Below are 17966 nucleotides of genomic sequence, written 5' to 3' on the forward strand. Positions count from 1 at the left end.
AAGACTTGAGCAGTGTTCTGGCAAAAAGAAAGAAAAGAGAGTAGAATAAAGAGAAGGAAAGAAGAGAATAGCCAAAGGAGATTGTAATGTGCATCATCTGAGAACTATTTGTTACAAGAAATAGCCTTCAAGGAATTGCAAATTGCAGGCTATGATCAAGTCACATTCTGTTTTCATTTTTATTTGACAGTATCCTGTGACTACCCTTTTCTCAGTGAATGCTAGCTATTTCCCCTGTTGGTACTTTCCCTTTAGTGGCTTTCTAGGATTTGTCCTTTATACAATTAAATAAATGCAAAAAGAAGAAAAGTATTAAGTCAGACTTGATGACCATTTTACCTTAAGAAACACAAGTTGTCCCACTTCTTCTTCTAGCGTTTGCCCTTCTTCCGTAGCCAGTCAACAGCGTCAGGTTGAGCCTGATGTCTGCTTGTTGCTTTCTTTGAAAGTGACTGGGATACATGTGGATTCAGTCGGCTAGGAAGGATAATCAGTTTCCCCAATAAATGGGTACTCACGGGATGCACCACGAGAAGGTCGATCCACTGGTGGCCAAGATTAAATTCATAGAGCTGTGTGGCCTGGCATGCAGACAGTGTTCTCAAAGCTGGTAGGAAAGAAAAACCTAGGGGTTCCAGGCTGTGGCACACCAGGTTGAACACAGGTAGCATTGTTGGGACTATGTGTAAGCCTGATAGAGCTTAGGGAGAACCACCCCCGTCCTTGGATGGAGGTCTGAGAAGATAACCTCTTGGTAAGTCTCTCTCAACCGAGGTGAGCAAAGGGGGGAAACGCAGACTTAGTTCTTTCCTTCTTGACTCTCAGTCCTACAGAAACCCTAATACTTCCCTCCATTAACTGCAGGCCACATGGCCGCAGATTCACTTATTCAAAGTCACCTTCTGATCACAGAAGAACACACCTTATCACACACTTCATCACACACCTCAGACCCCAGACAAGAGAAATTCCAAACTATATGGCTTTTTGATATCCATCTTCTCTCTGTCTCACCCTTCTGGTTTAACCCCTATGCTTCTCTCAAATACCTTTGGATAATTAAGTTGCTTGCGTCATGGAGAATAACTGTCTTGTATCTCATCAATTCTTGTCATACCAGCCCCCTACCATAGGGGCAAGCTGACCTTTAAGAAACCTGTAATTTCTGACATATTTCAATAATAATTCCCTTTGTTTGGTTTTCTATTTAACTCATGTCTACCTTCCTAATAAATGAGTTCTGAGTTCTGAGCACTCTGAAGAGCTCCCTTTTACTTCGTGTCACCCCTGTCATGAGTGAGAAAGAACCGGTCCGTTACCTTTCCCCTGGAGATCACCCCACCAGAGACCCAACATAGTATGAGTCACAAGGACCTGTGCAAAGATCCTGATTTGAACCCTGGCCTCCTTACCTGCAGGGAGGTCACTTCACAAGCAGTGAAGCAGTCTGCAGGTGTCTCTCTTTCTCTCTCCCTTTCTATCTCACCTGTCCTCTCTCAATTTCTCTCTTTCCTATCCAATTAAATGGTAAAAATTGCTGCCAGGAGCAGTGGATTCATAGTGCAGGCATTAAGCCCCAGGGATAACCCTGGATGCAAAAAACAACAACAAAAAACCTAGCATTCCTGCAATTTCTCTGAATTGTGCTCCTCTGTATATAAAATATATTCCCCTCCTCTCTCGATTTCTCTCTGTTCTATCCAACAACAACAGCTATAACAAGTAATAACAATAACCACAACAAGGGCAACAAAATGGGAAAAATAGCCTCCAGGAGCAGTGGATGTGTAGTGCTGGCACCGAGCCCCAATGAAATCCCTGGAGGCAATAAATAAATTAATTAAATTAAATTAAATGTATGGTGAATCACCATAGAAAAAAATATATGTAAATCTCCCTATATTTGCTGATGTCCTAGCATAAGAGTAAATTAAACCAGTTATTATATTTGTAGCAATTAGTATGCATCATGTTAGAGTTGGCTTTCTCTCTCATTTGCTTTGGTAAGAAAACCAAAGTTCAGTAATTAGCACACAATATTAATAAATTCCATACCTAATTTCCCTTCAATTTAAAGATATATGAAGAAGAAAATAAACTGTAAATTTTGGCATATCTTTATCCCCTAAGTAGCTGAATTACAGAATTCTAAACTGTCTTTTGGAAATAATTGACTCTGAGTTAGAATTTTGTTGGTTGAATTTTGTCCTAAAGACATTTTATAAACTACTGAGTTTATAACTACAGAGAACAAGGAAAGTGCTAATGACAGTATAATTTACAAAGTGGGTTTTTAAACTGCACCTAGATTGGGAATCAAGAATCTTGGGTTCTTTCAATCATCTTGCTATAAAGTCCCTTTGTACTTGAGTTAGCTATTTAACCTTCTTGGTGACTTTACTCTCACTACATACTGTCTTGAGTTTTGAACTAAGTAGACAGAAGGCCCTGTGAAGGTACAAATACCATAACCCTGCCACGATTGTCTGTTACTGCTTTTCATACAGATTGCTAACATTTGATAAAGAGTCATTACTTGACAGTTTATTATCTTGTTCAAATCCAGGTAGGTTAAAAGTTTAAACTTTTTTATGCCCAAAGTCTAGTCTCTTGTGCTTTACAGAAACCCAGGATACCACATGGTAAAAAAAAAAAAAAGAAAAAAAAAAGAATTTCATTTGAAAAGCCTCTTTTCTGGCACGTAGGCTCTGCATTATAATGAAATATTCCATTGAAATGTCTGCTCTGGCACCGTGAATGGAGAAAAGTCTTCTGTTTGTATACTCTGAAGTTGAACAACAATTTCCAACATATGTTAGGAGAGGCTGCCCTCTTTGGAGATGGGAAAATGGATAGCTCCAGAGGGAAAAGAAAACTGAGCGCTGAAAAGTTTTTGTTAATCTTTTACTGGTGAAACAGAGCTGGGAACAGAGCAGCCTGTTGGCTGCAGGGAAAGCTGGAGCCAAAAGACCCAGCCCACAGGAAATGAACGCTGTCCTCCTCAGTGAGGCTACTTAAGCAGAGAGAAAACATTTACAGTACTTGTAATTACGATGGTTTTCGGCACCTAAATTGTCATAAATCACATTTATAAAAGCCATCTTTGCACCAGTCAAATTTTGAAAGCTGCAAAATATATTCAGCTGGTGGGTAGTTTGAAATGGTGGTACATATGTTTGGAATAAATACATGTTATAATTATGGTTTTTAATACTGGGAGGTTTCTTATGAGGATTTATAGTCACATACTGATGATAATGGAGTACATTGTGAGCATAATAAAGTGGTGATGGGTGGTATTTGTTCCGGCATTTCTACAAAATACGGCTTCTAACTCTAAGGGGTATGTTCCTATGTAAATCCCCATACATCAAGATAAAAATATACTTCTCAGTGTATTTCCTGGAGCAAACTACCTAGAGAGAAAATACCTGCATTTTCACAACCAATTCATGGATCTTAAAACATAATTATATCTTATTGCATTGTTGATCCCAGAGCAGTATTTGAATTAAAAAGGAGTACCAATAGAATTGGTAGAAAGTAAAAGAGCTCTGTTTTATAGCCAAGAGCATGGTGGAGTGAAATCTAGTTTTAATAAAAGACTAGTATCATAATAAGCAGATGAGTCTAATCAGTAATTAGAGTTTTTATTACATATGCATTACTTAACACCAAGTAGAGAATGAAGAGAAGATATATTAATTTGTATACAACTTGGCAGGGTCAAGGAGGAATCTTAGTGAACAACTTGTCATTGTTGCCAGGGCTTTGCAGCTCTGGGTTGATTTTTTTTTTAGACAGAGAGACAGAGAGGAAGAGAGAAGGACATGGTAGCAGGAAAGCCTCCCCAGTGCAGTGGAAGGTGGGCTCAGAACCTGGGTTGTGAGCATACTCTTAAGGGCAGGTATACTCCTAGGTGAGCTAATTTTCTGACCCTTACGTAGTTTTGACACATTAGACAATTGCATTTTGGGCTGTGAGATTTACCTCTATAATAGCCTTTCAGTTGTTAACTCATATAACAATATTTGCTAAGCGTCTCTTACATGCCATGCACTAGCCTAGCCTCTGAAAGCAGAAATTTAAATGAATTTGAATTGAGTGTTTAAGGGTTTCCTATTTTTGAAAGAAAGGCATATAAATGTTGTAGTACAACATATTCTATACATTAATAGAAATGTGAATATAGTTTTTGTTTTTACTTGCATTTCTGTTGTAAACAGTGCAGTAGATGACATTCTGTGGATTTGTTGCTGGTTAGAGAATATAGCAGTCTAGGTAAGGAATTTGTTTAACACAGAGCTTGGTCAGCAAATTCAGAATGATATTCTATAGCTTTTGGTCTTGCTTCATTTCCATAAGCATTTGAAAAATGTAAACCTCTTCTTACTATCCCACTGCATCATGTCCTGGGCCTCTTCTTACTACTAGTGCATATGTTCCACAAGCTCCCTTTCCTATTTTGAATGTTTGTGTCTCCAACCAGAAAATATGATTAGGTTGTTGTGATTAGAATAGTCTACACTGGAAATACAGGGTCTCATTGTAGTAACAGATATAACAGTAGGGATATAATATCAGGATTTCCCCCCAACCAAATATATATATATATATGTATATATATATATGTCTATATTCCTGTATTCCCACCATATCAGAAAATTTTATTGTGCAGAATTAATTTCTGCCCAGTTGTTAATCATTTACCTCTTAGTGTTATTGAACTTCAGACTCTTTATAACTAATTTTGACTAGGAATGAGAGGAAGAAGTAATAAAATGATGGAAGTGGATGATTGTATAGAGGGAGAAGGGAGGTTATGGAGACAGCCTCATCTTCTTCTTTGACTTGAAGGTAGCTTGTAAGGGACCATGAATACTTTTTATGTTGCTAGACCCAAAGCATACTGTGATGCTGATTGATCATACCCTCTGTTAGGGGACTTGATGGGGGAGCCTTCTTGTGTTTTTCAAGCAACTTATAGAGGTGTGTATATACCAGGCACCATGCTAAGAGTGGGAAATAAATTTGTAATCTAAACAGTGTGTTCTCTCATGACTTTTTATGACATCAGCTTTATCACTGGTGTTCCATGCCACCACAATTCTACCTCTCTTGGTATGCTCTTTTTTAAAAAAGTTATTAGTGGCTAGAGAGAGAGAAAAATTGAGAGAGGGAAGGGGAGATAGGGAGACAGACACCTGCAGCCCTGCTTCACCACTTGTGAAGCTTCCTCCCTGCAGGTGGGGACCAGGGGCTTGAACCTGGGTTTTTGCACACTCTAATGTATGTACTTAACCAGGTGCACCACCTCCTGGCCCCCTGGTATACTCTTTTAGATAGAGGGTAAGGGAGAGAAGTGACACCATAGCGCTGCTGCACCAATCATAAAGCCTCCCACGTGAAAGTGCTCCTATGTGGTGGCATAGGGCTTGAACCTGGATCTTTGCCCATTATGAAGTATATGCACTACCTTCAGACTTGTCTTCTGGCATCTAGTGAAGTTTATAACCTAATAGAGAAGATAGTAGCTAAGTGGTCTGAACAAAAATGGGAATGAAATTCTATGACATGGCAACCAGGAAAGCTCATCAGACAGAACTCCTACTATGAGGAGTGTATCTGACTGATGCCACACATTATCACCAGACATCTGCTGTCCAATAACTGCTGTATGTGGAGGGTTGTGCAAAGCTAATGAAAATTCATTTCTACAAATACAGAATGGATTGCTCTTCTGACTCATGGGGTAAAAAAGAAAAGCTGAGGGTAGGAAAATATGAGATGTTAATGAAAGTTTGTAGTCAGTTATAGAAGAAGTTCTGGGGATCTAATATACATCATGGTAACTATAGTTAACAATACTGTGTTGTATGCTTGAAAGTTGCTTTGAGAGTAGATCTTTATTGTTCTTATTACCACTACAAGGGCAAGAACAAAATGGTAATTGTGTGAGGTGGAAAATGTGTTAACCATCTTTATTTAAAAAAATATTTTGTTTATTTATTATTGGAGAGAGAGAGAGAGAAATTGAGAGGGGAGGGCGAAGTAGAGAAGGAGAATGACAGAGAGACACCTGCAGCACTGTTTTGCCACTTGTGAAGCTTTCCCCTGCAGGTGGGGACCAAGGCCTTGAACCTGGGTCCTTGCGTACTGTAATGTGTGTGCTTAATAACCAGGTACACCATTGCCTGGCCCCTGTTAACCATCTTTATTGTGGCAAATACATATATATATATATATATATATATATATATATATATATATATGCAACAAACACTGAACACTTTAATCTTACGCAATGTCATATACTAACTGAACCTGAGGAAAACAACTAGAAGGAGAAAAAGCCTAGGAGTGCCATAGCAGCTTCATGGACACTTTTGCAGAACTTTAGCTGAGTCTCTGCTTCTAAATCCTCCTTATTTTCTCCTCTTGGTCATCAAAGTCATACAGTATGTCATAGTCCAAGGTCCTCCCTGCCTCTTCTAGCTCCTGCCCATTGTCCTTCACAGGTATCTCTTACACAGAAAATCCTTTGTGCCTGCTATTTAGAGTGACTGAACTAACATGTTGTGTGCTGAGTCATTTGAGAAAATAGGCAGCAAGGCAATGGGGATAGGAGACTTCTCATTTGTCACCTGACAGGCAAAAAAAAAAAGGTCCTGAGTGACATGTGAATGTAAAGCACAGATAATCCCTAACACAGGTAGTGGTGGCCAAAGTGGTAAAGATTTCACAAGTGGTGACCTGAGAAGAAGAAGCACCAGTAAATGTACAATTCTTTAAGCAGTTGAAAAGAGTGTGAAGAATGAGGGACAATGTCTATAAGAACAGTGGAGTTGACTGATGATTGCTAATTTTTTTTTTTTTTGCCTCTAGGGTTATCTCTGGTGCCTGGTGCCTGGTGCCAGTACCACACCAAGAAATCGAGAGAGGAGGGGAAGACAGAAGGGGGAAGAAAAGATAAACACTTGCAGACCTGCTTCACCACTTGTGAAGCAACTTCCTGCACGTGGAAAGCTGGGGGCTCAAACCAGAATCCTTATGTCTGTCCTTGTACTTTGCACCATGTATGCTTAACCCATTGAGCTACCTCCTGGCCCCCAACTGCTAATTTTTTTTATTGGCATGTGTGTACATGTATAAGAAAGATACCAGAGCAGTTATCCACCATTTATGATGTGCAGTTTGGTTTTGTCTGCCTCATTTTTTTGTGGTGCCAGTGATCAAACCCAGGATATCACAATTGCAAAGTGTTATACCTGAACCAACCCCATGGCCTCTGCTAAATTGTAGTTATAACCTGTAGAGGGATAAAAGACTGAGAGTTATTGATAAGGATAAAGGCTAAGTGTGAAAGCCAGAGACCTCCTCAGCAGCTTTCAGAAAACCCCTTATCTTCATCAGTGGAAGAGTGTGTTTAATTGATTGGTTGATGTGGGATCTGATAGAATCTCAGAGTTCCCAAGAGATGTTTAATATTTGAATCCTTCATCTGTGTGGGTCTGGTAAAGAGATCTTGGGTGGCAAAACATTGGATGGGGACATCTGGCTAAATGCTAGTAAGAATCTTTGCTCTTCAGAATTTTCTGTACCCTTACAGATTGTAGAGGTACCTCCCATAATTCCTAATAAAGCTAGCCCTTCTTGGGGGAGGGGGAAATAGCATAATGGTTATGCAAACAGACTCTCATGCCTGAGGCTCCCAAGTCCCAGGTTCAGTCTCCTGCATCATCATAAACTGGAGCTAAGCAGTGCTCTGGGCAAACACAAAACAAAAGCAAACAAAACCCACAGTCAGTACATAAAAGCTAACACTTCCTCAGTACTAGGAGATACACTATATCTCTAAATGTCAACAGGTGTCCCCTTTAAGGAGCTGCTTCCATCTCCTCTTTTTATCAGATCAAAAATCAGAGTTACCTGAAGCTAACTCACCTGGTAGATTACATGCTTTGTTGAGTATGAGGTCCTGGGTTCAAACCCTCACACTACTAGGAAGCACTGAGAGAACACCAGGAATGACAGAGCATTGCACTCAGTATCTTACCTCTCACTCTTTTTTATTTTCTCTCCCTCTCTCTCTATCTAAAAACAAACCAAACCAAAAAAAAAAAAAAAAAATAGAAAAAAGAAAAGAAAATGGGACCAAGGAGAATGCTCAGTGGTACTGCACATGCAGGAGGTCTTGGGTTCATTATTTGGTATTGCATTAAAAACTTAATAAAATCTCAGCTAGGGATATGCTAGCTCCTGGCTAGAGAGGAAGATGACTATACATTGAAGGAGTTGCTAGAGCTAGCTAGCATTTACTGTGATGTCTGGGAAAATTCCTCAGACATTAAGGTTGAAAGGTTTTCGGTAATGGGAGCAAGAATATATAATTCAATAAAAAGGAGTTAATTGAGTTTAGGACATTACATTTATCATTCTGGTGAGGACCCCAGGACATAGACAAGTTCACAGCTAGCATGGTTCTTAGAAGCATAGAGAAAGTGCCAGTAAGTGCTTGGGATGGAAGTGCTTGTGTTGTACCAGCACAGGATTCAGGAAAGATTAGAATATCTAAGAGAGGTAGCTTGCTAGAATGGATGTATAGCATAAGGTCAAAAACCTTACTAGAGTATTATGTTCAGTGAGAGGACCTGGAGGACGTGCCACTCAGAAATGAGCTTCTAAAAGAGGTATCAGCATCACTATATATTCACTAGTGACAAACCCCAGTGAAATAATTGCTGTTCAGGTCCCTGGGATTTTAAAAATAAATGCATGTCTTCTGAAACTGGGAATTAAATGCTTTTTTATAAACAGCTTCTGCTATGTTGTTGTGCCCTGGTAGAAACTAAACACTTGGCAATAAACAACTAACTGTGCACATCAGGCTACCCAATATTCGCTTTATTCAGGTAGGCTCACTAAGTTGCAAAGTCCAGTTGGCCCTGAATCTGTAAATTCCATAGCCCAAATAAGTTCCATGAATAGGGACTCAGATTCCCTAGTTACCTACCAAAATGACACCAGCACTCCTTCCTTCTCATGTCTATGGCTATTTGGGAAGGGACAAGATGTTCCTGGATAACTAAAGAAGGACTGAAAACTCCTGAGTTTGATCGACAAGTGATCCAACTTAAAAATGCTGCTTAAGCCTAAAACAGGTGATAACTTCATTTCAGTCATATTAAATGGTGTTTTGAAAGAAAGACAGTGAAGGGGGTTGAGCACACACTTTCCCACAAGTAAGAACCTGGGTTTGAGTCCTTTTTTGCCACCACATGGGAGCACCATGCAAAGAGGAAGTTTCACATACAGTGAAGTAATGCTCCTCTTTCTCTGTATTGCTCCCTTTCTTTCACCTCTTGGGAGGGAAAATGAAAAAGTCCTTCAGGAGTGGTGGAATCATGGAGGGGTGGAGCTCCAGTCTAGCACTGGAGGCAAGGAAGGAAAGAAAGAAGGTAGGAAGGAAGACAATGAAGAAGAAAAAAAACCCATCCAAAGGGCTGGGTAGTGACACACCTGGTTGAGTACATGCATTACAATGCACAAGGAACTGGCTTCAATCCCCCAGTTCCCATCTGCAGCAGGGGGGAGCTTCATGAGTGGTGAAGCAATGCTGCAAGTGTTTCTCTGTCTTATTCCATCTCTATTCCCCCTTCCTCCAGACTTCTGGCTGTTTCTATGAAATAAATGAAAATAAAAACAACAATTTTGAAAACAACCTTTAAAATAAAAAAAGAAAGAAAAAACCCTTTCAAAGGGTAGAACTACAGTCAGTTCACTTATTCACCCAAGAGCAGAAAATACTTGCTTGATATTCAGTGAATGAAGGAAAGAATGAATTAGTGAATGAACACAGAGCATAGGATAAATTAAACTCTACATACTGCTTAGAAAAATAATTTCTACTGGCAAGAAAATGATCAATTTTTTACAGAAGCTGAACCTTGGAGTGGGTTGTGGTGCACCCAGTAGAGTGCACATGCTACAGTGCACCAGGGCCTGGATTCAAATCCCTGGTCCCCACTTGTAGAGGAGGAAACAGTGCTACAGAGGCCTCTCCCTCCCCCTCACTATCTCTCCCCTTTCCCTAATTTCCATCTCTATCCAAAGTATATAATAAATACATGTAAACAAAAAATGGAACCTCTAGAACTTGAGGTTCTAGAGCAACTTGAGGTCTCTTGAGAAAGATAAAAAGAAATTTTTTTACCCAATTTCTAGTATTCTAGTTCCAGAAGGAGAACTCTATCTTGACTATCAAGAATGTTACAGTGAATATAAAGTGCCTTCTGTTGAAATAGTAAATGAAGTTTTCCTGTACTTCATTGTGTAGACCACAATGTAGATAAAAGTCAGAGTAAGAAACACATTCTGCGGGAATAAACTTTCTTAGATTCATAGAAAGTATTGAAAGGGGACAGTTGAAAGAATGTAAGAGAAAAATTGTTGTTAAAATTCGGCGGCTCCTGCTGGCCGGGCTAGCTTCACGGGCGGATAACAGAGACGACCAGAGACATACGGCTGGGCAGGGAAGCTGTATTTCTTTATTCAGGAACAACGATTCATAAACTAAACCAAACTAATCACCAAACAGAACTCTGCTGTCTCTTTGCGGATGCGCAAGCACTCTCTCTTACTCTGGAACTCTGGAACTCTGGAACCCTCTCTTGGGGTTCCTTGGGGCGGGGCCAAGCGGGCCCACGAAACTAACTGGACTGATCCAATTCTCTTGGCGGGGGAGAACTAGAACCCAATGTAAAGCATACAACAAAAAATATTTTTTATTTTAAAAAATGTACCTGCCTAGGAAACTTTCCAAAGTGAGTATGCATATACAGAGTCAATGACATGTTTATCTCAATAGCAATGTAAAGGGTATTGTTGGTAAATCTATCTTATTTAAAGTCAGTTTTTGCTTAACATCAAATTACTACCTCTGCTTCTAAAATCAGTGCTACTGTTATGAGCATATTAGCGAATATAATTCTACTTGTTACTTTTGTAAGACTGTATGTGATAAAGGGTGAGAAGTCAGTCTTTGTACTATATCAAGCAAAAAGATAGATCCAGATTTACATACGCCACTTCTTAAGTTATAATGGTTTTATTTTTTTCAGGTAATTTACCTGCATGTTAAAATAGGAAATGCTCCATGAGTGTATAATTAATAAGCAGCACTATAAAATATATTTCATCCTATGTGAAAGTTGGTAACATTTATGTTTGGATTATTGACATATTTTTTTGTAAGTTACTGGTTAGACTATTTCTTAGTTCTCATAGCAAGAATATTCCATAGGAAACTAAGAAATATAGTGTTAGTTGTAGATTTCTTTCTTTCTTTCTCTCTTTCTTTCTCTCTCTTTCTTTCTTTCTTTTTCTTTTTCTTTTTTTTTTTACCAAGCACTGCTCAACTCTGGCTTTTAGTGGTGCAAGGGATTGAACCTGAAACCTCTGGTGCCTCAGGCCAAAAGCATTTTGCATAACCATTATGCTATTTCCCCCACCCTTACTTATTTGTTTGTTTTTTTGCCTCCAGGGTTATTGCTGGGGCTTGTGCCTGCACCTCTAATCCACTGCTTCTGGAGGCCATTTTTCCCCATTTTGTTGCTCTTATAATTGTTATTGTTGTTGTAGTTGCTGTTGTTGGATAGGACAGAGAGAAATCGAGAGAAGAAGGGGAGAAAGAGAGGAGGAGAGAAGGATAGACACCTGCAGACTTGCTTCATTGCTTGTGAAGTGACCCCCCTGCAGGTGGTGAGCTGGGAGCTCCAACCAGGATTCTTATGCAGGTCCTTGGGCTTTAAGCCATGTGTGCTACCACCCAGCCCCCAGTTGTAGATATCTTTTCAGCTGTTGAGCAGGCATATTTTTGTATGTTTAGGACTAGTGAAATGTAAGAGGAAATATTAAATAGCTGATGTTTGAATTTGACATTAACTTTTAAAGGCTAGGAGAAAAGATTTATAAGCCACTGAATCTTTACCTATTTCACAGTAACTTTACCAGAAAGATGTCAGTAATTTGGTATCAAAATATCTTAACACCCTAAGATCCTTGAGACATGTGCATATGGAAATGACTCTTGGGGACTTGGATACATCTCCCTGTTTATCACTTTGCTTTTAAAATCAAGAAAAGGCAACTGTAAGAGTAAACTTATGCATTTTATATAAAAGTTATATCAAGACAGGCAAGTATCAACCAAAATCAACTACAGGTCGAAAACAGACCAAATTAGATTCACCTGAAAAATGGTCACATCTATTCACAATCCTAATCAACATGACTTCATGGTGACTGGCCAGAATACCATAGCCAAAGGGTAAGCAAACCCATTGGCTGGTAGGTGAATCTCATCTCAAAACAGTACTTTAAATTACTCATCTACAACATGTTTTTGAAATAACAAAATGAATAGTACTACAAATTCAATTAATTACTGTCAAAATAAATATATGAAATGAAAAATAACTGTCAAAAGACTGAAAACAATTTTGTGAAGGAATAATGCTTGTGCTTCTTTATTAATGCACTAAGTAAAAAGATCTACTATCAAGATCTATTAACTACTATAGATTCAAAATAGTGATGAGTAGAAATTGTATTTTTGAAGTTAATAGCTGTGTGGTGCTATGAAAAATTCTTAATTTCTGTCAGGGCTAAAGTCATAGGTACTGTGTGTGCCAACAGTGTTTATACACTATCTTTTCAGTTAGAGATTTGTGCAAATAATGATTTAATAGTTTCTCTGTCCAAATACACCAGTGCCATAAAATCTTACTCTCAGACACAGAAAGCACTTAATACTTGCTTATTTTCTTAGTGTTGGGAACTATGTTGCATCCTGTACATTTGCTTAATTTGTCCCATAGCAACTCTTTGAACTGGTTAACATTGGTTACAATCAAGGAATCTAAGATGCAGAGGGTTTCTTGCCCAAAATCTGGGGTCCAAATGCAGGTGTTATTGATAGTAGAGCTGACTGATCTCGTGATCTTTGGGTTTATTATTTTTTCCCAATAGAACTTCTGTTTCTGATTAATAATCTTATGTAAAAATCCTGCACTCTTCTATAGCAATTACCTAGCTCTTTGTTTCATTAAAATGAATCATGTGTGTGTTTATTCTAAATAAGTTCAGAATCTCTGTGGGAGTAGGTAGGATATAAATGATAAACTAGTCATGTGTTTATCATTGTTCTAACTAAACGGAGTTCAAGCTCATTCACAGGCTACTATATTTTATTTCCCTCTTCTCTAGTTCTAGTCCCTATGTTATCTACATGGAAATTAAGCTTGGCATTTACTGTTCCTTCAAATGATGAACTTTATTACATTATACTGACAAGAAGCTCTTTCATTTCATTTCCCTTTAATAACTAGCTCCCCATTTGTGAAATAAGTGGTTAGCTTGGTCCCAGTAAGACCTCTACGTTCCCCAAGTAAAAAAAGGTAGCCAACAGCTGCAGTTTAATCCGCCCAGAATTTCCAACCTCAGCCTTGCTTAAGAGACAGCTCTTCTTCTAATAAGGGGGCATTCTGTCTCCCTGGGCTCATTATAAGCCTGTCTTGATCAGAAGCTGCTGGTTCTGAGCAATACCAAATTATGTGAGGTAGTTTTTTCCTACTATGTACTACTGTCCACCAGGGAGACCGCTAAAATAATTCTATGTGGGATTGTAGGTCTAACTCATATTTAAGAGAAATATTTGAATACTTGGTGTATTTTAACTTCAGGATAAAACTCTTAGCAATTCCCAGATGAACTAGTTTACGTATGTTAGAAGGATCCTAAACATGATAAATGTATCATACAAATATCTTGATGTCAAGAATAGAATTTATCCAATATACGATCAGACAGGTTTAATAATCCACTTAAGTGCTATAAGGCATACTTCATACTTGGATGAATTATGTCCCTATCTGTGGTTCAGTGTATGTGTTCTATCATTTTGAATACTGATTGAAAAAAAAAAGTTATGTAAGGTGAGAGGTATGATTTAAAGCAACAAATGCTAATAAAACCAAATTGAAGGCTGACAAACGTTCCCTAACTCATATAAATTGCTTAGGGAATGTATAATGGAAAAGGCATTGAAGACATAAAACCTGAAATTTTCTTTATTTAGTCTGTTTAAAATCATATTGAGTTTCCTAAACTTATCCAAAGCAAATCCATCAAATTTGCATCACTTTAAGTATTAAAATTTATATTTGATTTATACTATTTTAATGACCTCTTTTAATTCCCGTTTTTCTGAAATATGTATTTCTAAAAGTTTGAGCCATTATTTTATTTTGATTTTTTTTGCCCTCCCCAAGGATTTACCATTCTGGCAGTCTGGGATGACTTTTTCAGATAGAGAGAGACAGAGAGAAAGAAAGAAAGAAAGAAAGACACCATAGTACTGACATTTCCTCCAGTGTGATGGAGGCTAGATTTGAACGTGGGTCATATGCAGGCAAAGCAGCATGCTACTCAAGTGAACTATTTTGCCAGGCCTAAAAGGTTGATCCTTTAATGTGTTTTAATATTTCCTTTCTATAGAAATTTATTATATTTATAATGTTAAATATCTGCTAGAAGTTCTCAGAAAGAAAATTATTTAAACCAAACAAATGTATTTTTTGCATTATAGCAATAGCCAACATGTTACATTGGTTAAGAACCTAAAACACTGCTTGTTATAGTAATGGCCATGACCATAAGTAAATCAGCTTTGTAGTACTACCGCTATTTTTATTTATTTATTTATTCATTCATTCTCTTTTTGTTGCCTTGTTGTTTTATTGTTGTAGTTATTATTGTTGTCGTCATTGTTGGATAGGACAGAGAGAAATGGAGAAGTGAGGGAAAGACAGAGAGGGGGAGAGAAAGACACCTGCAGACCTGTTTCACCTCCCGTAAAGTGATTCCCCTGCAGGTGGGGAGCTGGGGGGCTCCGATAGGAATCCTCAGGCAGTCCTTGCGCTTTGTGCCTCATGCGCTTAACCTGCTGTGCTACCACCCAACTCCCAGTACTACCTCTATTTTAATATACTTGGGGAGGGCTTAATGGTTTCCAGTACATTTTCTGATACATAGGTACCAACTCTTGTCTCTTCATGAGAAGTATCTAGGTGTGTGTAGTACCCTTACAAAAATCAGAATTTGGGCTAGAGAGTTGGTTTGCCAGGTAAGGTCTATGCCTTGCCATTAGGGTAGCAGAAGTTGGGACTTGCCATGACATAGGAGTACGAAACAGTGGGAGAAGCTCTGATGCAGTGGGGTCTCTGTCTTTGTCTGCTTTTTTTTTTTTAATGAACTAGTTGGGGATAGTGAAATTGTATATGCGCAGACACAGACTGCAAAAACAGACAAAGGGACAAAAGATTTAAGAACATATCAGATATAAGAGTTTGAAAACAAAGTGTTCCCAGTAACAATTATCACAAGCCGTTTTTGAGAATATTTTTAAGAAACTAGGACCATTTGATGAATTTTAAATACATTGATTGTTATTATCAATTTTGTTGTTTTCTTGTTCCTATCACTAATAACTCTGTGGTTAGCATAAGTATTAGACCTAATGTTTCTTTGTAGCCTTCCAGAAAGAAACTCTTTCTGCTTTCTGGAATTGCCACTATTACAGTCGAAGCTTCATCTTGAACCCTGATGCTATTGGGCTATTGGAAAAATCACGACTCATTTCTGCATAGAAAAGCATCGGAAAGTATAACATTTTCTTAAATAAAAAAAAAAATTTTTTTTAAAAGAAAAGTATAACATGACTTTTTCTAACAACCCAATATATAAGGCATCACTACCTTTAAAACGTATTAACCTGATTTGAATTTTTTTTTCACCCTTTGATCCTCCATCACAATGTTATTTCACTATGTCTTTAAAAAGCTGCAAGGGTTTGGCTTGAGAAGTAGCTGAGGTCTGGCTGGGCTAGTGGCTCCTTCTGTGGAGAAGTAGCCAAACTCAAAGCTGAATGAGATCTTGACTTCACAAAATCTTACTTCTTTGTCATTTTAGTCTCAAATCTAGCAACTTTATTTGAATTAATGAATAGCAGTAATTACTGAAATCATTCATTACAGTCTTTCAGGTCTGCAGTGTGAATGGAGGGTTGAGTCAATGAGATTAAGGGAAAGAGCAGAATGAGTACTTTAGAGTGTTTCTCTATAAAGTAGTTCCTTTGGGAAGTAATATACTTAGTCCAATAATGATGTTATTTCTCAAAACAATTTTGGAGATTTTCCTTTGGCCTTAAGAGAGACTTTACTGGTTGCAAAGGTAAACAAATTTTATTTCTGTATAGCCAGTCAGGTGCAAGTCTCAGACTAAAAACTCAACTGTGCAGGAAAAAAAAATAAGTAACTATTTTCTCTAGCCAGACTTAATTACTTAATTTCAGTCAACTCAAGTTGATTTTAGTCAGTTCCTTATTCAGTCCATAGTTCCCCTCCCCCCACACAAACACTCCTTCCTTCCTTTCTTCCATTTTCCTTCGTTCCTTCCTTTCTTTCTTTTACCATCAAGACTATCACTAAGACTCAGTGTCTCATAGGAATCCACTGCCCCTAGTGCTGGGAAATTGTGCAGATGCAGTCACATCTGCCATGTTGTCCCCTCAGGCTTTTGCTAGTTCCTGCGAGAGTTGGGACATTCTCGAAGCACCTGTTCCGCCATGTTGTGCCCTCAGGGCATTGTCTATTCCCCATGATATTTGGAGTGCTTTGGTTACTCCTTCCCATTCCTGCGAGAGTTATTATCCTACTCTGGAGTGCTATGGTTACTCCTCCTCCTTCCCATTCTCGCGAGAGCTATTCCCATAAAAGCCCTTCTTCTTCCACACCTCACTCTCCTGCTGGCTCTTCACTTCGGTGGTTAGACGCAGGGAAGGTTGCTGCATGAGGCGGCCATTTTTGCTACCTCCACGTGGCCCAAGCTGCTTCTCTCTCACCCAACTCTGAGGTGCCAGTGCAAATAAAGATTTGTGTTCCCTCTTCGCTCCGGATCGCCTCTCTCTTCTCCACGGTGCAGCTCAACACCCTAGTGCCCATTTCTTCCCTCACCCCTTTCTCTCTCTTTTTTTATTGTTTGAGAGGACAGACAGAAACTGAGATGGAAAGGAGAGAGACAGAAACAGAAAGGAAAGACACAGAGAGAGACCACATCATTGCTTAGATTTGGCTTATGATGGTACCAGGGATTGAACCTAGGGCCTCGGAATCTCGGGCATGAAATTCTTTTCTTAAATAGAGTTTATTTTACTTATTTGATGTAACAGAGAGATATTGAGAGAGGAATTGGAGCTAGAAAGAGACACCTGCAATACTGCTTCACCCCTTGTGAAGATTCCCCGTGGCAAGTGGGGAACAGAGGGGCTTGAATCCTGGTCCTTACCCCCCACGGTAACATGCATGGTAACCAGCTGCTCCACTGCCCACCCCCACTCTTTTCTTCATGATTTCCCTCTAAGTTCTGATGTGGGAAGTCATGCTAATATGTCCATGAAAGAAGAGGAAATCACTAGTTCTCAAATATGACCTTTTACTCCTCGCAGAACTTAAGGTCTCTAAGTATATGTATCCCTCCCTACTGACATCCTCTGGATGATCTTGTTTTCCTCTGGTATTGGACTTACCATCCATACTTCTGACAAAACTCCATGATTGCTCAAGGTCCCTGAGGCCTGTGTTTTGCAACTTTTATGGGTGACAAGACAAGAAAGAATGGGCAGTGTCTGGGACTGGCAAGATACCTTAACCTGGGAAGGTACATGTTTTGCCATGTGCAAGATCCATGTTTGAATTCCTGGTCGCCATAGCTCTGGGGGAAGCTTCAGTGCTTTGGTTACTCACTGGAAAAACTGGTGTAGCTATACTGTCCCCTTGCTACCCTAACACACACCATATTTAATTTTCTTGATTTTTATATTGGCCAGAAGGGTAGGAGTTAGCAGTAAG

This window comes from Erinaceus europaeus, chromosome 10 (assembly GCF_950295315.1).
Source record: "Erinaceus europaeus chromosome 10, mEriEur2.1, whole genome shotgun sequence".
NCBI lineage: Eukaryota > Metazoa > Chordata > Mammalia > Eulipotyphla > Erinaceidae > Erinaceus > Erinaceus europaeus.